Source organism: Papaver somniferum, unplaced genomic scaffold (genome assembly GCF_003573695.1).
Source record: "Papaver somniferum cultivar HN1 unplaced genomic scaffold, ASM357369v1 unplaced-scaffold_81, whole genome shotgun sequence".
NCBI lineage: Eukaryota > Viridiplantae > Streptophyta > Magnoliopsida > Ranunculales > Papaveraceae > Papaver > Papaver somniferum.
Window position 1 is genome coordinate 894,385 of NW_020651082.1, and position 25,215 is coordinate 919,599.

General features: G+C 40.4%; 1 pseudogene; it reads left to right on the forward strand.

Annotated features, from left to right (window-relative positions):
- Positions 1-8,279: 8,279 nt before the first annotated feature.
- On the forward strand, positions 8,280-8,379 carry LOC113345625 (annotated as a pseudogene).
- The last annotated feature ends 16,836 nt before the right edge of the window (positions 8,380-25,215 follow it).

Consider the following 25,215-nt stretch of genomic DNA (forward strand, 5'->3'; position numbering starts at 1 on the left):
GCAAGCCTGGAACGGCTATTTCTTGTTTTAGGCATGGATTGTACAGATTTCTCTCTCGAATGAAAAGTACTCCAGTGCAGTATATTGTTTAGAGCTTAGATTCGTTTCTCATCCACACCCCCAAAATTACCAAATTCAGCAGAAACGGTTTTCACCCACAAAAAATTGGCGACCACAGTGGGAGATTAATCTCACGGTTGCAATATCAATTTCCAATTTTATTTTTCAACCTCGATCTCAAGATGGTAGACTCAGGTCTGGATCAGCAACAAACCCTGAGAACACTAGCACTGAAATCATCCCCGGTACTAACATTCCTTCCAGTGGCATTAATACGCCAACCTGTCAACACCAGCGGCGCAAAAAATGTTCCTTCAGGTGTTACACCGCCGATCACCAGAGCCAGAGCCGCTGCCGCCACTCCCAACGTCTCTTCAAGTGTGATAGCTCTGACCGTCACCAGAGCCGCTACTACTCCACCATCAGGACAAGAGACTGGAGGAGCCAGAAGAAGCCGATATCCTCTTATCACTGTTGATTTGATAGAAAGACAAAAGATTCCTGTAAGTCTCAGACAGACATGGCTACAACTCAGAAAGATATACCTATTTTCCTCAAGAAACTAAAGGAGCGGCTACCACAAGAGTCATGTCAACCCCAGATAGAGCTGATGATGTGATTTATAGATAGTGGTAAAAGTGGCTCGATTCTCAGACTTGCGAAGGATATTAATTAGACTTAAATTCTAATATTAAAATAAAAAACTCACTAAAAATTATAGCAAACTCAATCAAACTTGATATTAATATTAAAAGAACACTGAAGCTAAGATTCCACTATTTTCCAAGTTCAAAGTGATTAAACCAAAACTTATATTTATGCAATTTTCTCGTTTAATTTGATTCTAAAATATTGTAACAAGTAGATTTTCAAAAGTAGTAATTGTAAATACCAAGTATGAAGCATCAAAAGTCTTAAAACTAAGCATACTCCATCAAAATAGATCACAATCACTCAAATAAAAATCATATTCAATAATAGTTCAAGGCAAATAATCATATAATTATTGCAAATAAAAAGATAAAATAGAATATACCACTTTTTGTTGGAAAAATAGCTTCATCTATCGCCTCAACAATGGGGTTTAGCTCCTCATATTAATCACTTGCTTAAAATATTGGTTTATGGTTCAAAAGTTGATTAAAAGGAAGGAAGACAATAAAACAGACATTCTGCAACGCTGTATTGGCGCTACAAAGAAGCTGTTACAAACGACGAACTGTTACAGAGACCTGTTGGTTACTTTAGCAGTGTTACAAATTGAAACGCCTAAGTGTTGAGATATTAAGACTGAAACAAAGACTGTTTTGAATGGTGTTTGTTCTTCAGCTTCTTCTTCTTCTCCTGCTGGTGTAACTCGCTCTGCAACTCGACTGATTCTTCTTTGTTGGGTTCTAAACTTCTCCTAAGGTTGCGTCCCCCCTTCTGTTACTCCCTAGACTCATATATATACACGGAAAGTCCCCTATAAAGCAAGTGAAGTCCCAAAAATAACTCTTTTCTTCGGCAGTAATACTCGGAATTTTCTTCTCTTCCAAATCTTCTTTACGCGGTTTATGAGTTATAAAACTTCCTAAAACTGAAAGATACGAATCCCAGAGAGTAAATCCTTCGTTCACAGCACCAAACTTCCACAAATATAACCAATGAAACTTCCACGAATAACCAGTGCCCCGTTTTATCCAAACCGAAGATTGATGCCTATTTTTACGAATCTGTGCCACCTACAATCTCTGTTCTGACTCATCATGTATATCCCAACTCATCTCCACGTAAGAAACCTCTCCAATACTTCACGGAATTTCAGAAAATCCGATAATATTTTCATCTCCTCTGTTCAGCCCTAACTCCACAAAACGCCCTATATTTTCGAATTTAGAAGACCTACCAACCCTGTTTAGTCGTAACAGGGTGGTACCAGTCCATTCCAGCGCCAAACACCGAGAAAAACTCAACATAATTTAATCCAGCTCTTCCCATGAAAATACGCAGCTTGTACACCAGATTCCCGCCAAATTTGAGAATTCAAATCGTGAAAGTAAAGGGGCGACCCTATCCAAAGTAGGGGTTCCTTTAGCAGCTGCCTTAAGGGGTGTCCTAGGGGTGCCCCTTATCCAAATCGGGGGTACGAATAGCAAGTGTCCTCCAGGTGCTTTCCGACAACTTTTCGAGCCATTTTTTTTCAAAAATGTTTATTGGCCAAAAATACCTACAAATAAATAAAACACCATAATAAGTACAAAAATGAGCCCTAACAATATATAGAATCGAGACAAATGGGACACAAAAATGTGTCTATCAAATACCCCCAAACCTATTATTTACTAGTCCTCGAGCAAAAAAAAATAGAAAAAATCCTAACTCACTGTCGCAGGCATCGTCGATTGCATTTAGCGTATGCAATAAGCCTTTAAACCCCTAGGTGTCCTAGTGGCGGAGTGTTGTCTCCGGAGGGCTTACCAGAGGTATACCCACAAAACCTTTATACTCCAGACCCTAGCTATATACAGAACCTTGGAAGGCACTAAAGAATCTCCTTGGTTGGCATACTTATTGACTACAGGAGGAAGTACCCTGATGCGAAATTCCAATTGTTGTACACGAGTTTGCACTCAAGCATACTAAAATTCATATAAGTGACAGAGCTCTACTCAGATAGTCGCACTATGGACATCAATATCCGGAGTCAAAACAATCACATGGATAGATCAAGAAGATGGATAGAGAAAAACATAGATGGTTTTGATGTTTACTAGGTGAACGGTGTTTCTCATATCTGTCTGAAGGCCTCCGCCAAAATGAACCTATCCTAATGGACTGAGATACTAGTCTGACTAATATCAACACACTGGCATATACAAGGGTACCAGTGGTCGATAATCCTAACTCTAGGTCAACACAACTGGCATATACAAGGGTTCCAGTGGTCGACTTTATTGAATTTATTCCAGTTGGTCTGATGGTCTGGTCTCATTTCTTTTTTTTTTTTTTTATCTCAATCACTCTAATTCACCCTAGCATTGGTAACAACTTGAATCGTGAGCCCCACCTAATCACTTAGAGAACATAGTTTAAAAACAAAAAAAATAAAAAAGAAGTGAAAAGGACTCAACGAAGATATGGTGAAACTATCATGTTATTTCTAACACCTGAGCTCTGTGCTTTTATGAATAGACTCTTTAGATGTTGCCATCTAGTCAGATTGGTTCCTCAACTCCTACAACCAAAATGCTTCCATCCACTTAGATTGGTTAGTGCCATCCTTAATAGGATAAATTTCTAGGCTCTGGAGTTTATTTATTGCAACGAAAAGGTAACAAAAGTTCTACCCCACCCCCAAACTTAAATCTAACATTGTCCTCAATGTTTCTAATTAAAGAACAGTACCAAAAATATAAGTAACATGAGGAAATAGTAAAGAGAGAAGTCGGAAAGATAGTACCTGGGTGAAGTGTAACCAAAAACCTACAAAAATATTATACAACATACAAAATCGCCTCGATGGTCAATCAAGGTAAACAGGGTCCTCCAGAGGGACCTCCTCAACATCACCTGTAGGAAAAGGCTCTAAAAGGGCTTCAATCGCTGACCGTTAACCTTCGAAGAACTACTACCATCTGGTGTCTCAATCTCAACAGCGCCATGAGGAAAAACAGTACGGACCACAAAAGGACCGGTCCACCGAGAGCGCAACTTCCCGGGGAATAGATGCAACGAGTGTCATACAGAAGAACTTTTTGACCTGGAGAAAATGACTTTCGTAAAATATTCCTATCATGCACAAGTTTCATTTTGTTCTTATACTCCTTAGCACTATCGTATGCATCTCTACGAATCTCGTCCAACTCATTGAGCTGGAGCTTTCTTTGAGCTCCTGCCTTGTCAAGTGAAAAGTTTAAGTTCTTAATAGCCCAATAGGCTCGATGCTCTAACTCAACAGGCAGGTGACATGCCTTGCCAAACACTAAACGATAAGGTGACATTCCAATGGGTGTCTTAAACGCAGTACGGTAAGCCCATAAGGCATCAGTAAGCCTCGACGACCAGTCTTTCCTATTTGGATTAACTGTTTTCTCTAGAATACGTTTAATTTCCCTATTGGAAACCTCTACCTGACCACTAGTGAGGGTGATATGGGGTTGCTACTTTATGGGTAATACCGTATTGTTTCATTAAAAGAGCAAACGGTCTATTACAAAAGTGTGAACCTCCATCACTAATTATAGCTCGCGGCGTACCAAAACGTGTAAGTATATTCTCTTTCAAAAACTGGACTACGACCCTGTGGTCATTCGTTTTACACGGAACCGCCTCAACCCACTTAGACACATAGTCTACAGCGACAAGTATGTAAAGATAACCAAACGAAATAGGAAATGGACCCATAAAATCAATGCCCCACACATCAAAGACCTCAATCACTAAAATAGGGTTCAAAGGCATCATATTTCTACGGGAAATGGTTCCTAACTTCTGGCAACGCTCACAAGAAACACAATGACTATGGGAATCTTTAAACAACGAAGGCCAGTAAAATCCACACTGCAAAATCTTAGCAGCAGTCTTCTTAGCACTAAAATGACCCCCACATGCATGTTCATGACAAAAGGAGATAATACTAGACTGGTCACTCTCAGATACACATCTCCTAATAATCTGGTCGGACAATACTTAAACAGATAAGGATCGTCCCAAAAGAAATGCTTAACCTCGGCTAAAAACCTAGAACGATCTTGCTTACCCCAATGTTGAGGTTCGACCAGTAACAAGATAATTCACTATATTTGCATACCAAGGTGATTGGGAAACAGAGAACAATTGTTCATCAGGAAACTATCCCTTATAGGAAGGGAATTAGGGGAACTAACAACTAGCCTAGACAAGTGGTCTGCTACTACATTTCTGCACCCTTTTTGTCTCTAATGTCTGGAAAATTCTTGTAACAAAGGATCCATCTAATCAATCTAGGTTTGGTATCCTTCTTAGAAAAAGGTATTTCAAAGCAGCATCATAGTATAGATTACGATCTTAGAACCTAATATAGGATCTAAACTTATCCAAGGCAAACACGATGGCTAAATTCCTTCTCGGTAGTTGTAGTTCATTTGGGCATCATTCAGAGTTTTGCTAGCATAGTAAATCACATGAGTAATTTGTTTTCTCGCTGACCTAAACACGCCTATAGCATAATCTGAAGCATCACACATAATCTCAAAGGGTAGGTTCCAGTTAGGTGCCTGGACTATGGGGCAGTAGTGAGTAAAGTTTAAGCTTCTCAAAAGCCTCTAACAAGCATCATCAAAGACAAACTTAACATCTTTGCAAGCAAATTGCAAAGAGGTCTAGAAATCAAGCTAAAATCCTTAATGAATCGACGGTAAAAACCTGCATGCCCTAAGAATGACCTAATATCTTTTACGGTTTTTGGGACCTGTAAGTCTTAATAAGGTCAACTTTGGCTTTGTCTACCTCTATACCCTTTGAAGAACGATGTGCCCTAACACAATTCCTGATTAACCATGAAATGCATTTTTCCCAATTAAGCACTAAATTTTTTCCTTACACCTAGTCAACACTAATGTCAAATGATGCAAGCACTCATCAAAAGATGAACCAAACACTGAAAAATCATCCATAAAGACTCTAAAAACCGTTCTACCATATCAGAAAATATGCTCATCATACAACGCTGAAAAGTCGCAGGGGCATTACAGCCCGAAAGGCATGCGTCTATACGCAAAGGTACCAAAGGGACAGGTAAAAGTGGTTTTCTCTTGGTCTTCTGGGGCAATAACGATCTGATTATAACCGGAGTAGCCATCTAAGAAGCAATAGTGACTATGTCCAGCTAATCGCTCTAGCATTTGGTCGATAAAAGGAAGGGGAAAGTGATCCTTCCTTGTGACCTTGTTCAATTTCCTATAGTCAATACACACACGCCATCCCGTGGTCACTCGGGTTGGGATTAATTCATTATTATCATTCTGGACTACAGTGATACCTGATTTCTTGGGGACAACCTGAACAGGGCTGACCCACTTACTGTCTGAAATTGGGTAAATAATACCCGCATCTAACAACTTAAGCACCTCTTTTCGAACTACCTCTTTCATGTTAGGGTTCAGTCGACGTTGCATCTCCCTAGAAGGTTTGGAGTCTTCCTCTAAATGAATCTGATGCATACACACAGTAGGACTTATACCCTTAATGTCTGCTATAGTCCACCCTAAAGCTTCCTTATTGTCTTGACATTTACTAGCCTACTTTCCTGATCACTATCCAAATCGGAAGCTACAATCACAGGTAAAGTCTCAGATGGGCCTAAAAACACATACTTAGAGTATCGGGTAGTGGTTTAAGGTCCAACTTTGGGGGCTCTTCTAAAGAAGGAATTAGGGTAGTCTCAGAAACTGGTAACGGTTCGAACCTAGCTTTCCATCTATCAGTGTCTAACACAGGGGTAGAATCTAATAGAGCATTCACTGTTCAATAGTGCTATCATCGTCAAAATCTAAACCAAAATGGGATAGACAACTTTCTAATGGGTCTTCAGACAAAATGTTTGGTAATGACCTGAACTAAGGCTTCTATCATGTTCACCTCTTCAACACATGTGTCATCTAGCTCATGAGGTAGCTTACTGACATTAAAAATGTTCATCTCCATAGTCATATTACCAAAAGATAAACTCATCACACCATTTCGACAGTTAATGATCGCATTAGACGTAGCTAAAAATGGGCGACCTAAAATCACAGGTATCTGGTTCTCTGGGTCAGGGACAGGGGTATCTAGGACCACGAAATCCACTGGATAATAAACTTGTCGACCTCAATAAGACATCCTCGATAACACCTCGAGGAATTTTAACAGACCTATCAGCTAACTGCAGTGTTATCTGAGTAGGTTTCATTTCACCAAGTCCTAGCTGTAAGTACACATGGTGGAAGTAGTTCACACTGGCTCCTAAGTCAAGTAAAGCTTTTTCTACCCGGGTTACCTATTGTACAAGCAATGGTAGGGGAACCTGGGTCTTTGTACTTTGGAGTTGTGGTGTTTGAATGATTGAACTTACGTGACTAGCTAAAAAGGCTTTCTTATGGACGCTAAGTTTTCGCTTTCGCGTACACATATCCTTAAGGAACTTGGCATAAGCAGGAATTTGCCTAATTGCATCTAATAAAGGAAGGTTTATGGTAACTTGCTTAAAAACCTCCATATGTCATTAAAGTTCGATTCCTTCTTTGTTGGTACTAATAGCTGAGGAAATGGGGCTCTAGGCACAGAATCAGACCTCTCAGGAACTGAGTTGGCATCATCAGAAATTTTATCATTTTTAGCTAGTGGTCCTGAGGGGTGAACTACAGTATGTTCACTATCGGGCATGGTTACCTGATTGTCTACTATTCTACCACTCCTAAGGGTTCTAATAGCATTCAATTGATTCGATGGTTTTGTACCTACTTCATGAACTCCTCTAGGATTGGGATTAGTCTGACTAGGGAACCTACCATTATCTCTCTCACTTAAGGTCTTAGCTATTTGGCCGACTTGAAGTTCTAACTTAGCAAGGCTCTGAGCATTAGTTTGAAAATTCTGCTTGGTTTCCTGTTGAAAACTAACATGGCTCTGTGCTAACATTTCCTGAGTTTTTGCTAACATCTTAATAGATTCCTCTAAGCTAGTCGTTTTATTTTCTGGGCCTGATGTATTCCTAGTGTAGCCAAAACCTGGGGGAGCATTAGAATTATTAGACTGACCCTGACTCTGGCCCTTAGACCATGAAAAGTTCGGATGGTTCCTCCAACCAGGATTATAGGTTTCTGAATATGGGTCAAACTTCTGACGATTATCAAACCTAGTGTTATTATATAGAGCATTGGCTTGCTCTTCATTATCTGGCCTTCCCAAAAGGCTCCAATCTACCACTAGTGTTACCCACTTCTAAAGCTTCTAACCTTTTCGCTATAGCAGCAATTTTGGCATCTGATTCATAGCCTCCTTCTACCCTATTAACGTTTCCTCTGCTAAGAAGAATTGTTTTCTGGGGTCCCCTACTACTTTCCCATTGTTGGGTCTTTTCGGCGACTTCATGCAAATATGTCATCGCGTCATCAACTGTTTGGTTCTCAAATCCACCAGTACACATAGATTCTACTGTGGTTGTGGTGGGATAATCTAAACCCTCATAAAGGATCTGAACTAACCTAACCTTCTCTAAACCATGATGAGGACATTGGGCTAATAAATCATTGAACCTTTCCAAATACCTATACAAAGTTTCTCCCTCCTGTTGAGAAAACGTGCAGATTTGCGTCCTAATAGACGATGTTTTGTGCCTAGGGAAAAACTTGTTCAAAAAGGCAGAGATAGATGTAGTTGTTCATACGTTTCGATTGACCCGGAAGCCAAACTATATAGCCACGATTTAGCTTTATCTTTCAGGGAAAAGGGGAATAACCTAAGTTTCAAAGCATCATCATCTAGGTTTCTAATCCTGAGGGTACTACAAATTTCCTCAAAGTCCCTAACATGGAAATAGGGGTTTTCATTTTCTTTCCCTAAAAATGATTGGAGCAGCTGTAAGGTCCCAGGTTTAAGTTCATAAGTTGCTTCCGTCTCAGCTAACCTGATACATGAGGGACGAGTAGTCCTAGTTGGATTCAACAAAGCTTTCAAAGTTGCCATTTCTGGCGCTATCGGAGCAACATGGATTCTCTCCTCAGTCAAAGGACGTTCAAAAACAGACTCTTCAAAAGTCGGACTCTCTAGATTAAGGTAATCGAGACGCTTCGAACTACTAGGTTTCTCTTTAACAAATCTACCTAGTGCGTCTCTTTTACGTTCAGGCATACAATAGAATTTTCTAAATTGGAAGGGTAAGCAAACACAGATCAAGGCCGACTCAACCAAATCAAACCTATTGATTTCTAGCAAACAAAAAGCATGATGGCTCCACTTAGATTGTTTCTAGACCAGCTTCTAATCCTTCGAACGGGAATTCGTTACAATTTAAGCAAACCCCTCTGGAATCAATCCGAGTTAACGTAAGTTGAATAGAGGCGAGGGAAGCTCGGTGGAGCTTTGATACCCAAGGCCTCACCGGTATTACAAGGCGGCGCAGTCACGCATTCAACTTACAGAAACCGTCAAGAACTTCGAAGTATGCTTAAAAGAGTAACCAATATTTTTCGAATGACTTTCCTGTTAAGCTCGTTACCCTATCGGTCTCGTTCTAGTCAAAATTTTAGGCTTAGGTTCGCGTAGGTTACGTGTTCCTAAAGCGGTCAAGAAGAGAACGGTGATGAAATCCGAACCCTTATCTCGTATGGCCAGGCCTTGCCCTTTACTAGAAAAATAAATGTCCGTATTCAGTCCTCAACATATATGCATACGAAGGAGTCCAGTAACTCGTTGACAGGGGATTCGCGAGTGTTTAGAATCTTACCTCCCGTTCCAGACGGGGGATGAATCGGTTGTAGTCGACTCGGGCCACTGACTCCGATGTCAAGTGTACGAACCCAAGGTGCAGAGACAATATCGTAATTGTCCTCCTTCTCTGCAAACAGTTTATATAAAGTACCCTTCCGTAGGGTAATAAAAAAAATAATGTCCCAAAGTCAAAAAGTCCAAAAAGAAAAGAAAAATTACAAAAATAATAAACCCTAATACAGTTTTTTTTTCTAAAAGAAATAAACAAACCCTAAACTAAAATTGTCTAAAATAAAATTGTCTTCTTTTCTGTTATTTTTGCTTTAATCTTTAGCTCCAAGTCTTTATGAAATCACCAAACTCTTTGGCTCAATTTTCTTTATGATCCAGAACCTGTAGACACAAGATAAATACCCAAAAACATAAAAAAGAACAAAAATAATAAAATAAAATAAAAAATCTAAAACCCTAAAAACAAGTCTGTGTCGGGGGCGCCAAAAATTGATGTGATTTATAGATAGTGGTAAAAGTGGTTCGATTCTCAGACTTGCGAAGGATATTAATTAGACTTAAATTCTAATATTAAAATAGAAAACTCAGTAAAAATTATAGCAAACTCAATCAAAGTTGATATTAATATTAAAAGAACACTGAAGCTAGGATTCCACTATTTTCCAAGTTCAAAGTGATTAAACCAAAACTTATATTTATGCAATTTTCTCGTTTAATTTGATTCTAAAATATTGCAACAAGTAGATTTCAAAAGTAGTAATTGTAAATACCAAGTATGAAGCATCAAAAGTCTTAAAACTAAGCATACTCCATCAAAATAGATCACAATCACTCAAATAAAAATCATATTCAATAATAGTTCAAGGCAAATAATCATATAATTATTGCAAATAAAAAGATAAAATAGAATATACCACTTTTTGTTGGAAAAATAGCTTCCTCTATCGCCTCAGCAATGGGGTTTATCTCCTCATATTAATCACTTGCTTAAAATATTGGTTTATGGTTCAAAAGTTGATTAAAAGGAAGGAAGACAATAAAACAGACAGTTTGCAACGCTGTATTGGCGCTACAAAGAAGCTGTTACAAACGACGAACTGTTACAGAGACCTGTTGGTTACTTTAGCAGTGTTACAAATTGAAACGCCTAAGTGTTGAGATATTAAGACTGAAAAACGACTGTTTTGAATGGTGTTTGTTCTTCAGCTTCTTCTTCTCCTGCTGGTGTAACTCACTTTGCAACTCGACTGATTCTTGTCTGTTGGATTCTAAACTTCTCCTAAGGTTGCGTCCCCTCTTCTATGACTCCCTAGCCTCATATATATACACGTAAAGTCCCATATAAAGCAAGTGAAGTCCCAAAATAACTCTCTTCTTTGGCAGTAATACTAGGAATTTTCTTCTCTTCCAAATCTTCTTTATGCGGTTTGTGAGTTATAAAACTTCCTAAAACTGAAAGATACGAATCCCAGAGAGTAAATCCCTCGTTCACAGTACCAAACTTCCACAAATATAACCAATGAAACTTCCACAAATAACCAGTGCCATGTTTTATCCAAACCGAAGATTGATGCCTATTTTTTCGAATCTGTGCCACCTACAATCTCTGTTCTGACTCATCATGTACATCCCAACTCATCTCCACGTAAGAAACCTCTCCAATACTTCACGGAATTTCAGAAAATCCGATAATATTTTCATCTCCTCTGTTCAGCCCTAACTCCACATAACGCCCTATATTTTCGAATTTAGAAGACCTACCAAACCTGTTTAGTCGTAACAGGGTGGTACCAATCCATTCCAGCGTCAAACACCGAGAAAAACTCAACAAAATTTAATCCACCTCTTCCCAGGAAAATACGCAGCTTGTACACCAGATTCCCGCCAAATTTGAGAATTCAAATCGTGAAAGTAAAGGGCGCCCCCTATCCAGAGTAGGGGTGCCTTTAGCAGCTGCCTTAAGGGGTGTCTTAGGGGTGCCCCTTATCCAAACCGGGGGTCCGAATAGCAAGTGTCCTCCGGGTGCTTTCCGACAACTTTTCGAGCCAATTTTTTCAAAAATGTTTATTGGCCAAAAATACCTACAAATAAATAAAACACCATAATAAGTACAAAAATGAGCCGTAACAATATATAGAATCGAGACAAATCGGACACAAAAATATGTCTATCAGCTGACAAGGAATACTTTTAACATCCTGCGCTGGCACTTCAGCAGGACGTGCGTTTATAGATGAAGAGGCTCGCGTTGCTCTTGAACGCCTAGTAGGAAGGAATCAACAATCCAATTTCATCACACGTGAAGATCAGGAATGACTTCTCCAAAATCGAGGCAAAGAAAATCAGCAACCCTCCTGAGTTCACAGAGACCCTCTTTCCGTCAGGAGCTGCATGATTTCTGGGGACTTCACCCAAAAAATCGTGCAGTCTATGATGAAACATTTATGTGAGATTCTGTATTTCTCCAGGCGCAACGCCAAGACATATTTGCATCTCTCAACCGCACTGCATCAGGAAAGCAGATGTTTCCAGCCAGGGAAGCCGTTCCCAAACCCCAACCTCTCCTGGAAAGCACGATTGATAGATGGAACTGGGGACTCCTAACCACTGCTCACTTGAAGGATGTCGAGTTTGACATCACGCTGATTGACGCGGCCTCCGACTTCAATATTGTAACCGTCAAGGATGCAAGGGAAAATCAAACCGAATAAGCGTATTCTTTCCCATGAGGAGATAAACACGACTTGCCGACCAACACTATTTGTGACGTCTTCCCATATTCCATATTGTATCAAGTAGTTTTTCGAAGGGTTAATAGCGCCTTCACTGGAGTTTTCTCCAGGAGCTGCTTCGACGTTTCTCTCTAACAGCCGCTTCAACGTTCTCTCTAAAAGTCGTTCCGCTTCAATGTTCTCCAGCAGCGGCTCCGCTTCAACGTTTTCCAGCATCGGCTCCGCTTCAACGTTCGCTCTAGCATCCGCTCCGCTTCAGCATTCTATCCATAATCTTCCCAGGATTCGAAGCCGAAGCTTCAGCGTTTTGCTCCATAAGCTTCAACGTCCTCTCCAAGAGCCGAAGTTGTTTCAACGCCTCCTTCCTGCCAAAGATCGTGTCGTAGCCGCCACACTCCTTCCTTCCAAGGTTCGTGCCCGTAGCCACCACACTCATCCCTGTCAAGGATCGTAATCACAGTCATCCAAGGATCGCGGTTATGGCCACTTTTGATCCATCTCGCCAAACCTCGTGGTCGTGGATAATTTACCAGCTTACGCATCCAGCCGATCCCATTGCTTCCATGGACGCCCATGCAATTCCAGCCAACCTATTTTGGTTCCTACGACGATGTAGTCTCTTCTGATCACATATGCTTCCAAGAACTGTTGCTTCTCGTTTGTCGATACCAGCCAGAGCTTTACCATAGCAACAACCACTACAAAGTTTCACGTGGAAGAAGTAATAGAGTCACCAGTACAGATGCAAGATGATGTCTTTATCGTGGTTGACTCACCGACCATACAAGTTAGAAACATGTAAACCACACTTGGGGACTGAGGCTCTACACGGGATCCCTTCACTGTCATAGCTCAGAAGACACGGTCAACCAAAAAGTCATAGCCACAACAAGGTCATCCACCCTTCAAAGGTGTAGCGTAAGAATATCATCACCTCTCTCTCTAGAAGGCGCCTGCAGCACTGATGTGTTTTCAATGTTTTTGTAGTAATATGATTCGTTCAAGACTTGTGAAAGCGGATTTTTATATTTTTTTTACTAAATAAAAATAGCGAACTAAATTAAAAATATTTTGTGAAAATTATGGAGAGAATAGGGCTAGGATTCCACCATTGGTTGATATTAGTGATTTAATAAAACAATAATTATGCAACTCAACATTCAAATTGATTCTAATAGTAATGCCTAAACATGTAGATTTCCAAAAGAATAGATGTTAATCCAAGCATAGAATATCAAAACCCTAAAGCAAGCATATTCTACCAAGAGAAAATACACCTAACTAATCAAAATCATATAAAAAAATTTTAGTTCAATGCAAAAATCATAATAGAGTTGTTATAAAATTATTAATAGAAATATATCACTTTTACCGAAACAACGGCTTCCTCCATAGCCCCAAGGATTGGGTTTAGCTCATCATGATTTTGGAAACACGCTCAAAAGTTGATTTCATTGCTCAAAGTAGGTGTACAAATGATGAAATGGAGAAAATGATGAAAATGATAAAAATCGGGTGTTTGCAACGTTTATAATTGTTGCAAAACACTGTTACAAAGAACGATAAAGAAGAACTGTTGTTGTTGTTGTATCTCTGCGACCCTCGTGTGGCTGTCGTTGTCACTGTTGATAAACGACTGCCTCTGGTGGTCTTTTGTTCTTCGTGTTCTTGGTGCAGCAGCATAAACAAAGTTCGGAAAACTCTTGATTCACGCCTCATGAGCTCTCCTCTCGACCCCAAACTCTCCGTCCTCTTTCTATGTGATACCAGAAGCCTATATATACCCATAGAGGCCTTCGAATATCACCCCATTACTCAAAATAATCCTCATAACTCCGGCAGCAAAGAAAATATTCTCGGGAATATTTTCTTCCCTTTTTCTTCTTCTGCACGCGTCTGGATACGTATTTCTTTCCTTTTATACCTTCTTCACTCTCCAGAATATCGATCAACTCTTCCAAGCACGTGCAGTACATGTTTAAATTCTTCACAACTCATGCAAGCTCATGTTTTTCCTCCAACTCCCTGTTTGGATTAAACCAAGTTATCCAGCCAAATTTGATCGAAAGAAACACCCATACCAGCTCTGTTAGGAAATATCACAACTACCCATGAAGTTTCAGCGATTGAATCACACAAAAGCTCCTCCAAAATCCAATCGAAAAAATCTGCCTATGAATTGAAATGTTTTCCCGCCATTTTTATTTTTGAAATATTGAAGATGAAGTGCCCCTATCCTTTTCTGGGGTGCGAATAGCATATGGGTGATGAGGACAAATTTGGGTGTTAAGGATGAATTTGGGCTACGCATAACCTTGGGTATACCTTAGCCAAATCTGGGGTCTGTATAGCAAATGTCCTCCAGGGGTCCAAATAGCACTTTTTGAGCAACTTTTTTCACACAAGTGTATTTCTCCAAAAACACCTACACAAACATAAAAACACCATAATAAGTACAAAATCAAGCACTAGCAATAGAGACACTGAGGACAATTCAGACACAAAAATGTGTCTATCAAATACCCCCAAACTTATTATTTGCTAGTCCTCGAGCAAATCTAATATAAAATGAAAATGACTACACTTAGCACGTGCAGCAAGCCGTTAAACCGCTAGGTGTCCCTAGCGGCGGAGTGTTGTCTCCGGTGGGTTTACCAGAGGTGTACCCATAAAACCATTACTCCAGACCCTAGCTATCTACGCAGAACCTTGGAAGGAACTAAAGAATCTCCTTGGTTGGCATACAAACATTGACTATAGGAGGAAGTACCCTGATGCGAATTTCCAATTGATGTACACGAGTTTGCACTCAGCATACTATAATTCATATATAAGTGACAGAGCTCTACTCAGATAGTTTCTAGACATCATAACCGGAGTCAACCAATCACATGGAAAGATTAAGAAGATGGATAAAAAGATGGTTAAAAGTGAAGGGTGTTTCCCATATCTGTCTGAAGGCCTCTGCCAAGGTGAACCTATCCTAATGGACTGAGATACCGGTCTGACTAATATCAACACAACTGGCATATACAAGGGGACCAGTGGTCGATAAACCTAACTCTAGGTCAACACAACTGGCATATACAAGGGCACCAGTGGTCGAATTTATTGAATTTATTCCGGTTGGTCTAATGGTCTGGTCTTTTTTTTTTTTGTTAATCACTCTATTCCACCCTAGCAAAGGTAACAACTTGAATCGTGTGCCCCACTAAATCACTTAAAAAAATAAAAACAGAAGGATTAGGATTCAACGAGATATGGCGAAACTACCATGTTTGTTTTTTAATTCTAACACCTGAGCTCTGTGATTTTATGAATAGACTCTTTAGATGTTTCCATCTAATCAGATTGGTTCCTCAACTCCTATAACTAAGATGTTCCCATCCACTTAGATTGGTTAGTGCCAACCTTAATAAGCATAAATTTCTAGGCTCTGGAGTTTATTTGTTGCAGCTAAGAGCTAACAAAAAGTTTCTTCCTCACCCCCAAACTTAAATCTAACATTGTCCTCAATGTTCTAAAGATGAAATTAAAAGCATGAACAATAAGAAACTGTTACCACTTGATGGATGGAAAAAGAAATAAGGAAGGATATTACCGTAAGCATGAGTACCTCCCAGGAAATGCTAAATTTAAAGTCTTTAGCTAGACATTAAATACCTCAAAAAGTATTGTCACCTTCCAAAGTCATATATCAATAGTCGAAACAATTGTGGGTCTATAATACCAAATAGAGCTGACACCAGTATGAGACAACTGCACTGATTCAGAAAAATGAAAAGAATGAGTACGTCCTCATCTAAGGTTTCTATCAAGATAACTGGGTTAATCTGCGGCGCGTAATTGAACTTCATATGTGTGTCTCGATAAATAGATTCATCCGAAAAACGGGTCTCTAATACCTGGGTTACCTCCTGGACAGTATCAGGAGGATCGGGTTGCGGAGTCTGAAAAGACTCAAGTAATATCTCAGATGTATCTAATTAGGGATACGATACAATCACAAGAACCATCACTATTCCGAACTTAGGGTTCATATACAAACCTCTAACTATTTCTTGAATTTCCGGATCTTCAGAGTCCTTAAAATACTCAAGAGATTCTTCTAGTTCTCTACCCCCAAACTTAGGGTCATCATTATTCTCAGAAAAACCTAAAACTATTGCCTGAATTTCTGGGTCCATAGAATCTTTAAAATACTCAAGAGCTTCTTCTAAAGATTGATCACATATCTGATCTAAGAGAATCGTTTACTCAAAATCATCTAAAGAATCTACCAGTAAAGTGTCAAGCCAATTATCCTGAACCAAATCCTGAACTAAAGTGCTAATCATATTAACTTTTTCTAAATCATTGTTGTCAGAAGGTTGTCTAGTAACATTAAAGACATTTAGTTCAGTGGTCATATTACCAAAGGATATGTTCATAAGCCCAGTCCTACAGTTGATGACAGCGTTAGCTGTGGCTAAAAATGGGAGACCTAAAATCACTAGGATTTGACGACTTGGGACCTGAACAGGCTGGGTGTTTAGAACAATGAAATCCACAGGATAAATAAACTTATCAACCTCAATCAGAACATCCTCTATGACACCATGAGGGACTTTGACAGACCTATCAGCTAATTGTAGTGTCATTTTAGTCGGTTTCAACTTACCAAGACCTAGCTGGGTGTATACATAATACGGGAGTAAGTTAACACTAGCTCCTAAGTCAAGTAAAGCTTTATCGACCATGTGATTACCAATCGCATAAGATATGGTGGGGCATCCAGCATCCTTATACTTAGGGGGTGTTTGGTTCAGAAGAATGGAACTTACCTGACCAACTAAAAAAGCTTTCTTATGGACATTAAGCTTACGCTTTCGTGTACAAAGATCTTTAAAGAACTTGGCATAAGCAGGCATCTGCCTAATTGCTTCTAATAGCGGAATGTTGATGTTCACCTGCTTAAATGTTTCCATTATCTCGTTGAAAGTCGATTCCTTCTTTATTGGGGCTAACAAATGTGGATATGGGGCTCTAGGCACAAAGGTATACCTATCAGGAATTTCTTGGGAATCCTTAGAGACTGTTTCAGTTTCCTCGTCTACGGGATCCTCTTGGGAAGTAGAAGGTGGAACTACAGTATGTCCACTAGGCATGACTACCTTATTGTCTACCATTTTACCACTCCTAAGGGTTGTTATCGAGTTCACATGGTTTGATGATTTCTCACCAGCTAAAGATATTTGATGGACTCCCCTAGGTTTGGGTTGTGATTGACTAGGAAACTTTCCTTTTTCTCTCAATGTCTCATTTATCTGACTAACCTGGGTTTTCAATTCGAAAATAGCCTGAGAGTTAGCTTGTACCATATTTTTATTTTCATCTAATCCTTGTGCAACCGATTGTTGAAATTCTAAAGTGTTCCGAGTTAACAAGGCAAGAGACTCTTCTAAACTCATGATTTTCTTATCTAAGGGATCTGAAACTGTGCCGGAACTGAAGGATTCTTAGTATAGCCAAAACCTGGGGGAACCTGAGCATTACTAGACTGACCTTGATTCTGGCCCTTGGACCAACAAAGGTTTGTATGGTTTCTCCAGCCAGGGTTATAGGTTTATGAATATGGGTCAAACTTCTGTCAGTTATCAAACCTAGTGTTGTTATAAAGAGCATTGGCTTGCTCTTCAACAACATGGCCTTCCCAAAAAGGCTCATTTCTTCCACTACTACCACTAGAATGACCTAATTCTAAGGCTTCTAACCTTTTGGCTATAACTGCTATTTTGGCATCTGACTCATAAGATCCTTATACCCTATTAACATTTCCTCTACTTAGAAGAATTGTTTTCTTGGGTTCCCTACTATTTTCCCATTGTTGGGTCTTATCGGCGATTTCATTCAAAAATGTTATCGCTTCATCAACAGTTTTATTCTCAAACCCACCTGTGCATAAGGACTCAACCATGGTTGTTGTTGAATAATCTAAACCCTCGTAGAGGATCTGAACTAACCTAACCTTCTCCAAACCATGATGAGGACATTGAGATATCAAGTCATTGAACCTTTATAAGTACCTATATAAAGATTCTCCCTCTTGTTGGGCAAAAGTACATATTTGTGTCCTAATAGACGATGTTTTATGCCTTGGGAAAAACTTATGTATAAAGGCAGAAGTAAGTTGGTCATAGGTTTCAATTGACTCAGAGTCCAAACTATACAGCCAAGATTTGGCTTTATCTTTTAAGGAAAAGGGGAATAACCTAAGTTTCAACGCATCATCACTTAGGTTTTTAATTTTCAGAGTACTACAAACTTCCTCAAATTCCCTAACATGAAAATAGAGGTTCTCATTCTCCTTCCCTAAAAACATTGGGAGCATCTGTAAAGTCCCAGGTTTCAGTTCATAATTTGCCTTGGTTTCATCTAACTTGATACAAGACGGACGAGAGGTCATAGTTGGGTTTAGCAAAGCTTTTAAAGTTGCCATTTCTGGCACTACCAAAGGACTAGGAGTACTAGGGGTACTTTCCTCACGAAGAGACATATTCTCAAAACTGAAGTTTCCAAAAACGGGGCTCTCAAAAGAAGAGTCTTCGAGCTCCCCGCCTTCACAAGAAGGACTACTAGGTTTGTCACTAATCAAACGACCTAGAGTGTTTCTTTTCCAAGCCCGTTTAAAACTTCGGGCATACACTAGAAAACCAAAATCAAAAAGAAAAATCCTAAAAAGGAAGAGATATTCTATGCAAACACAAACAAGGCTGACTCCACCACAGCAAACCTACTGATTTCCAGCAAACAAAAAGTATGATGGCTCCACTTAGATTGTTTCTAGACCAGCTTCTAATCCTTCGAACGGGAATTCGTTACAATTTAAGAAAACCCCTCTAGAATCAATCCGAGTTAAAGTAAGTTGAATAGAGGCGAGGTAAGCTCGATGGAGCTTTGATACCCAAGGCCTCACTGGTATTACAAAGCGGCGCAGTCACGCATTCAACTTACAGAAACCGTCAAGAACTTCGAAGTATGCTTAAAAGAGTAACCAATATTTTTCGAATGACTTTCCTGTTAAGCTCGTTACCCTATCGGTCTCGTTCTAGTCAAAATTTTAGGCTTAGGTTCGCGTTTGGTGTCGTTTTCCTAAGGCGGGCAAGAAGAGAATGGTGATGAAATACGAACCCTTATCTTGTATGGCAAGTCCTTGCCCTTTACTAGGAAATTAAAGCAGTCGTTTTCAAGTCCTCAAAATATATACATATGAAGGAAGATAGTAACTCGCTGACAGGGGATTCGCGAGTGTTTCGACAAACTTACCTCCCGTACCAGATGGGGGATGAACCTTTGTAGTCGACTCGGGCCACGACTCCTATGTCATGTACGAACCCGAGGGTCCGATGTGATATCGTAATCACCGTCCTTCTCTGCAAACAATTTATATTTAAACTACCCTTCCGTAGGGTTTAAAAATAATGTCCCAAAATTTAAAGTCCAAAAATATAAAGTGCAAAAGAAAAAGAAAGTCTAAAAAAATAAAAATATCTCTTTTTTTTCCTCTTTTTTTTTATAAAATAAAAAAAATCTTCTTCTTTCGCTCCTTTCGCTTTGCCTTTCACTCGAAGTCTTTAAGTATTCACCAAAAGCTTTGGCAAAATTTTCTTTCGCTCCAAATTCCGAATTCTGTAAGAAAAAGACAAAAACCCAAAAACGTAAAGAAGAACAAATAAAATAAAAACCTAAAAAAAAATCTAAAAACTCTAGCCTAAAGACAAGTCTGCGTCGATGGCGCCAAAAATTGATGTGTTTTCAATGTTGTTGTAGTAATATGATTCGTTCAAGACTTGTGAAAGCGGATTTTTAGATTTTTGTTACTAAATAAAAATAGCGAACTAAATTAAAAAGATTTTGTGAAAATTATGGAGAGAATAGGGCTAGGATTCCACCATTGGTTGATATTAATGATTTAATAAAACAATAATTATGCAACTCAACATTCAAATTGATTGTAATAGTACTGCCTAGACATGTAGATCTCCAAAAGAATAGATGTTAATCCAAGCATAGAATATCAAAACCCTAAAGCAAGCATATTCTATCAAGAGAAAATACACCTAACTAATCAAAATCATATAAACAATTTTTAGTTCAATGCAAAAATCATAATAGAGTTGTTGTAATTAATTAATAGAAATATATCACTTTACCGAAACAATGGCTTCCTCCATAGCCCCAAGGATTGGGTTTAGCTCATCATGTTGTTGGAAACACGCTCAAAAGTTGTTTTCATTGCTCAAAGTAGGTGTACAAATGATGAAATGGAGAAAATGATGAAAATCGGGTGTTTGCAACGTTTATAATTGTTGCAAAACACTGTTACAAAGAACGATTAAAAAGAATTGTCGTTGTTGTATCTCTGCGACCCTCGTGTGGCTGTCGTTGTCACTGTTGATAAACGAATGCCTCTGGTGGTATTTTGTTCTTCGTGTTCTTGGTGCAGCAGCAGAAACAGAGTTCTGAAAACTCTTGATTCACGCCTCCTGAGCTCTCCTCTCGACCCCAAACTCTCTGTCCTCTTTCTATGTGATACCAGAAGCCTATATATACCCACAGAGGCCTTCGAATATCACCCCATTACTCCAAATAATCCTCATAACTCCGGCAGCAAAGAAAATATTCTCGGGAATATTTTCTTCCTTTTTTCTTCTCCTGCACGCGTCTGGATACGTATTTCTTTCCTTCTATACCTTCTTCACGCTCCAGAATATCGATCAACTCTTCCAAGCACGTGCAGTACACGTTTAAATTCCTCACAACTCGTGCAAGCTCATGTTTTTCCTCCAACTCCATGTTTGGATTAAACCAAGTTATCCAGCCAAATTTGATCGAAACAAACACCCGTACCAGCTCTATTAGGACATATCACAACTATCCATGAAGTTTCAGCGATTGAATCACACAAAAACTCCTCCAAAATCCGATCGAAAAATCTGCCTATGAATGGAAATGTTTTCCCGCCATTTTTATTTTTGAAATGTTGAAGATGAAGTGCCCCTATCCTTTTCTGGGGTGCGAATAACAGATGGGTGCTGAGGACAAATTTGGGTGCTGAGGATGAATTTGGGCTACGCATAACCTTGGGTGTCCCTTAGCCAAATCTGGGGTCCGTATAGCAAATGTCCTCCAGGGGTCCAAATAGCACTTTTGAGCATCTTTTTCCACACAAGTGTATTTCTCCAAAAACACCTACACAAACATAAAAACACCATAATAAGTACAAAATCAAGCACTAGAAATAGAGACACTGAGGACAATTCAGACACAAAAATGTGTCTATCAAGCACTTTACGAGCCGCGGCGGATCCCAAGACTACTCAGAGAAAACAACTTCAGTAACCAAAGAGAAGTGCTACTGGGGACTGCTCATCACTGTCCATCCCCGAAAACAATCAAGCATTTATGAGATAACTCCAGAGACGCGGCTGAAACATTTTTCTTGAAGAGACAGAGGGAGCCACGATTAACGACATAACTCTCTTACTTCTACCTCTTCGTTATCCAGAATGTTTCGTCCATGTGATATTCCAAGCATCCCAACATCACATCCAGGAGAGTATGATAAGATTGTATCAAATCCCATAGGTGTGGATTCAAGGCGATGAAATTAAAGTAGGCTACACCTGGGGACTGAAGCCTCCTTCATGTTTAGAAGCTTAAACACAGTCACCACCTTACCAGTGAATGCAGCAGAAGAACATCTTCCACAAGAAAATAGGCTCAGGATAATTACACATGGGGACTACCATAATGGGATGCCTTCACTGCCCTTAACCAGGTTATTCCCGATTTCAACATCATCACTGTCAAAGTTTTACGAGCCGCAATAATTTCTTAACATGAATCCGTACACGTGCATCAAAGACTCCGAAATCACGCCACAGAAATACATTCACATATCCGGCCACGCCATTAGATCTAACAGAAGTATAACTGGGGACTTCTCACCGCATCCCATTCCATGCAATAGCCCAATATTCAGAAGATGGTTCAAAGGATGTCGTTTGGAACGAAGTCCTTGAAGAATTGATAGCAGCACATCAACAACGGAACGTCTCTCAACTCATCTATTTCACCCAATGGCTCCGGAAGATTTCGACCATACAAGCATCCACAACATATCATCACCGCGATCAGAAAGTCTAGGTACCAAATAGCTTAAAGTCAAGGATGAACCAACAACGCAACCACAATCTCCAAGATTAGCCCTGACATGATCATTGCCGAACATATATTCCATCCATCTATCCCAAGATCCCAATGGAGTTTGGAAAATTTTGAAATTCACTGGAGACGTTAGATGCTCATTCTTCTGGAGTCATAGCCTTATTACACATTCTGGAAAAGATTGATGGTACTGTTGGGTGGATACATGCGAGAGCACCTACCTTGAGTTCTTCTGGATCTCCTTGCCGTTGATTATAACTATTGGAGATTGCTTTGTTGCCATTAATGCTCTCTATACCACCGCTAACAAATGACGAAGAGGAGCCAGATGCTGCAGATGGAAGCACGGAGTCGGACGAACAACAACAACGGAAGAGGGTCGATACCCTTTTTCATACGAACACAGTTTCTAGAGTTTGAACAGAATAAGGATTTCTTATTGCTCCATGAAGGGGAATAGATGACTAGGTGCACCAAACTCATGCTCCATAGACGAACAAGTAGTGTGCCAATATCTCCCCTCCATGACCGAACCAGCAGCGCGCCAGCACGAGGAACACCAGTCGGTCAACCTACAAACGCTCAATGGCTCCAACACTTCGTGGTCAAGCCAACTCTCCATGGCTCCACCACTCCGTGGTCAAGCCAACTCTCCATGGCTCCAGCATTCCATGGTCAATCCAACTCTCCATGACTCAAGCACTCTATGGTTAAGTTAGCGCAAACGCTCCAACATTCTGTGATCCATCCAGCAAGCCTTCCAAGTGCCATTTCCACCGTTCCACGGGCTGAAGCCATCGGCGCCACCATCACCATTTGAAGCCAAAGTTCTAGCGCCATTGGTAGCCAAATTTCAAAGTGTTGTTTCCACTGTTCCACAGACATAGCCAAAGCGACGTCATCTTAGCCGTTCAAAGCGGCGCCATCTTGGCCGTTCAAAGAAGCGTCATCCACCGTTCCACGAATCAGGAGCAAGCCGTGCTATCTCTGCTTCTCCGTGATCAAACCAGCAAGTTCCATCCATCGTTTCACGTACCTAGCCAACAGAGCCTCTCAGCGGATCTAGCCAGCAGCACCATTCCACGGATATAACCAAGCAAACATCGCCATCTACCTTTCCTATCCAACCAGCGCCCGTTCCGTGGACCAAGTTGCAATGTCACCTCTGTCGATCAATAACCAAAGTTTCAGCGCTAACGCCAACACCCTATGGCCAAGTCAGAATTACGCAGAGCCCCCAACACAAGGATCATGAATTACTCATGCCTTCCGCTAAAGGTTAGTTGAATTTCCCTGGAAATCTCTTCACGTCTTGCCCTTTCGATTTTACTCTTGTCTCTCACCATCTCATGCTTACCCCGCAACAATGCCACTGTTATGTGCTAAGCAGGGGACTTAATGTTGATGGTGGTTTTTAGCTTAGGGTTAAAATCGTAAAACCTTGCATATGATGTGACGTCACTCTGCAAGGAAACAGATCCATGAGTGTTAACCTCTCCGATGGTATATTCATTGAGCCGTTAAATATATTTACATGAAATTTATCCAGACTGGCGAATGTAGCAACCATTCCAGCTGTTTTGCAAATTTCGGCACCTCGCCTATATTCACTTAATTTAAGTTCCTTTGAATGCTTTTTATGTTATGTTCTCCGGTTGAATCCTTAATGTTGATATGGCATGACGATTTGTGTTCACTCACAGCAGAGTAGCACGAATCTCCAAATATCAAGGATAAAGTCTTTGCATAAGGTATTCAATCAGAAAAGCATGCTGCTCTCTGGAAATGAATTTAAAAGAACTCTGTATCAACACATAGAATTCAATCAATTATCCTGACTAACTTGCGGAAGTTAGAGTTTCGCGCCTCGAAGTATACCAGACCTTGCTTGTCAAAATTAAGCCTAGGAAAACTAGGTAATTAATCCGCCATGGATTAGAAAGTGCAAAACCTCGCCCAGAATCAGAAAAACAGGGAGCCGCAGCAGCAAAGGGAGGCGTGGCCATGCCTTAGGCCAGCTGACGCCACTTTCCATTGGCCACGCCCCATCCTAAACCGGCCCTATTTTCCTCGACCAATCAGGTCGCTTTAAACTCGCCACACACACATAAGTTGTGGCTGGACCCATACTTGCCGGCCCCATTTCCCGTCGACCAATCAGGTCGATTTAAAGCCGCCACACTCTCATCAGAAGTGTAGCCATGCCCAAGCTTGGTTGGACCTATTTTAATCGACCAATCAGGTAGCTCTAAAGCCACCACACTTTCACCAAAAGTGTAGCCGCACCTTATGTTTGGCCGGCCCCTTTTTTTGGCCAATCAAGTCGCTCTAAACTTGCCACCGTACATTAAAGGCCAAACGCACCCTGCCGCGCCACCATGCTATCTTTCAAGCCAAACACTCCCTGCCACAACAACATATTAATCGACATGCCAACATGCCACTCTGCCGCAATAACGTGCCAACATGCCACTCTGCCGCAGTAACATGCCACGAGCCACTTTAGCCTTGGCCACGCAGCCAAGCCCTAATTTTTACCACGACGCTAAAACCTAGCCTTGGCCACGCCTCCAAGCCCTAATTTTTACCACGACGCCAAAACCTAGACTTGGCCACGCTGCCAAGCCCTAATTCTTACCACGGCTCCAAAACCTAGCCTTGGACATGGCGCCAAAACCTAGCCTTGGCCACGCCGCCAAGCCCTAACTTTGGCCACTGCGCCAAATCCTAGCCTTGGCCATACCGCCATGCCACACACTAATTAGGGTTT